The sequence below is a fragment of the Palaemon carinicauda genome, chromosome 31, assembly GCF_036898095.1.
Source record: "Palaemon carinicauda isolate YSFRI2023 chromosome 31, ASM3689809v2, whole genome shotgun sequence".
Classification (NCBI taxonomy): domain Eukaryota; kingdom Metazoa; phylum Arthropoda; class Malacostraca; order Decapoda; family Palaemonidae; genus Palaemon; species Palaemon carinicauda.
The window spans coordinates 81,809,994-81,813,457 of record NC_090755.1 but is presented as its reverse complement, the minus strand read 5'-3'; positions in this window follow the sequence as shown (position 1 = coordinate 81,813,457).

Below are 3,464 nucleotides of genomic sequence, written 5' to 3'. Positions count from 1 at the left end.
CAGAAAATCACCACAAAAACAAAAGATTTTTCATAACTCTGATCATCCTTTACATTCAGATCTCCCTGGACAATTCTATCCTGTTCGTAATACTAGGCAGGCAGTTAATTCTAATAGTCAGGCCTTCTCCATCATGAGGCTCAATACTACACAGTATTCTAGAAGTTTTATTCCAGCTGTGACCAAGTTGTGGAATGATCTTCCTAATCGGGTAGTTGAATCAGTAGAACTTCAAAAGTTCAAAGTTGGAGTAAATGTTTTTATGTTGACCAGGCTGACAAGTCTTTTTATATTTTATATATGACATATCTCCTTTTGACGTTGTTAATAGTTTATATAGGACATATATGTTTTGACGTTGTTACTGTTTTTAGAATGATATAGTTAATTTATTCTCCTTATTTCCTTTCCTCACTGGGCTATTTTTCCCTGTTGGAACCCTTGGGTTTAGAGCATCTTGCTTTTCCAACTAGGGTTGTAGCTTTGCTAGTAATAATAATAATAATAATAATAATAATAATAATCATCAGAGTTTTCTGACCTCTGCCAAAGGGTGACAATTACAAATCCGGATCAGGAACCAGATCATCTCCAAAAGTTAATACCAGTCGTCAATGTCATAAGATCTATGAGCTGAAAATTTCGTCAAAATCCGTCAATTTGTTTTGACGTTATCTATAAAATGGCGAAAAGTGAAAAATCCAGATCTCATCCAAAATTTAATTGGGTCGTCAATGATCTACGATCTATGGTGAAAAATTTCGTCAAAATCCGTTGAGTAGTTTTGACGTTATCTATAAAATGGCGAAAAATCAAAAATCCAGATCTCTTCCAAAATTCACTGGGATCGTCCATGACCTAAGATCGGTCTATGGAGAACATTTCTTTAAAATTTGTCTCGAAGCTTTGACGTAATCTTGTCCATAGACAGACAAATAAATAAATAAATAAACTATTTTATAACCTCCTTGGTGGAGGTAATAAACATGCGTGCCTGGTGTCTTGCTGATTCTATAACCTATTGTAAATAAAAACACAAAAAACAACAACAACAAAATTCCAATGCTTCTTTCAACACACGCGAAGTCTAAAATTTACCAGTTTCACGGCTCTTGGACATGTTAGCAAATACTGCCTTCGTCATGCATAGTCATGACCTATTTTAGGTACGCATGATTAAAAGACAAATAATATTATTATTATTATTATTACTAGCCAAGCTACAAGCCTAGTTGGAAAAGCAAGATGCTATAAGCCCAAGGGCTCCAACAGGGAAAAATAGCCCAGTGAGGAAAGGAAATAAGGGAATAAATAAATGATGAGAATAAATTAACATAAATCATTCTAAAAACAGTAACAGCGTCAAAACAGATATGTCCTATATAAACTATTAACAACGTCAAAAACTGATATGTCATATATAAACTATAAAAAGACTCATGTCAGCCTGGTCATCATAAAAATATTTGCTCCAACTTTGAACTTTTGAAGTTCTACTGATTCAACTACCCGATTAGGAAGATCATTCCACAACTTGGTAAAAGCTAGAATAAAACTTCTAGAATACTGTGTAGTATTGAGCCTCATGATGGAGAAAGCCTGGCTATTAGAATTAACTGCCTGCCTAGTATTGCGAACAGGATAGAATTGTCCAGGGAGATCTGAGTGTAAAGGATGGTTAGTTATGAAAAATCTTATGCAACATGCATAATGAACTAATGTACTTATTAGTACATTATGACCCCATTTTAGCGTTCTTCAAGTGAATTGGATCATGTAATATCTGCAGGTAGGTCCTGGCATGTTAAGGTTTTCCTAAAAAAACAAAAAATATCTGATAATTATGTTTTTTCAATGACCTAATTTCCCTGTAATCCTCAGAAGACAAATCTTCTTCAATAATTTGATCTTTTCATACTGCCACATTATACCCAGACTTTTTTTTAATCTCAATGTATGACAAAAGTAAAACCACGTACAAATTATTACAGAACTCTTACCGTGATAAAAACCAAATTTAATAAAAAACTATATAAAATTACATGAATTTCTAAACGACAATATTCATCCTAAGTAGCTCACTTAAATCTAAGTCATTTTATAATTGAATTACTATCACTTGTTCTAACAGGAATTTTAACATGTACTAATTCCTTTCAAACCATATTGAGATATTATTATTATTATTATTATTATTATTATTATTATTATTATCATTATTATTATTATTATTATTATTATTAGTTTAAGCTATAACCCTAGTTGGAAAAGCAGTATGCTTTAAGCCCTAGGGCTCCAGCAAGGAGAATAACCCAGCGAGGAATGGAAACAAAGAAATAAATAACGACAAAAGAAGCACAAATCAAAAGAAAATATTCTAAAAACATAACATTAAACTATATCTTTTAAAAGTAAACTATAAAAACTTAAAAAAAGGAGGACTAGAAATAAGATAGAACAGTGTTTGAGTGTACCCTCAACCAAGAGAACTCTAATCCAAGACGGTGGAAAGCCATAGCACAGTGGCTATGACACTACCCAAGACTAGAGAACAATGGTTTAATTTTGGAGGGTCCTTCTCCTAGAAGAGCTGCTCAATGTTCTACAGAATAATGGCTTCAAGTTATCATCTAAATTGCAACATGATGGAGAGTAAAGATATAGTGAAATGACACTACCAAAACCAACCTAATTTCGCACGTTAGTTTTATCCTATTACTGTCTCTTGCCCAATAGGGGGTTAGCAATTGCAGTAAGCCATGCGAGACATACTGTACTTTATTATTATTATTATTATTATTATTATTATTATTATTATTACTATCCAAGCTACAACCCTAGTTGGAAAAGCAAGATGCTATAAGCCACGGGGGCTCCAACAGAGAAAAATAGCCCAGTGAGGAAAGGAAACAAGGAAAAAATAAAATATTAAGAACCGTAACATTAAAATAAATATTTCGATATAAACTATAAAAACCTTAACAAAACAACAGGAAGAGAAATTAGATATAATAGTGTGCCCGAGTGTACCCTCAAGCAAGAGAACTCTAATCCAAGACAGTGGAAGACCATGGTACAGAGGTTATGGCACTATCCAAGCCTAGAGAACAATGGTTTGATTTTGGAGTGTCCTTCTCCTATTAGAGCTGCTTTAGTCGATATTGAGTCCCTGTTCGGTCCATCTGACAGCTTTTTTTTTTGCCATTTCTTTCTGGTCATTTCCGGCGTAACTCAACTTCTTTCCTTTATTTCAATTTCCCTTTGATTATTCAATTTCAAGGGCTGTTGTGGCCTAATTGGTAACATCTCTGCCTGGTGTTTGCCAGTCGGGGGTTCGAGTTCCGCTCAGTCTCGTTAGTGCCATTAGTGGTCTGCAACCTTACCATCCTTGTGAGCTATGGTTGAGGGGTTTGGGGGTGCCTATAGGTCTATTTATTGAGTCATCAGCACCATTGTCTGGCCCT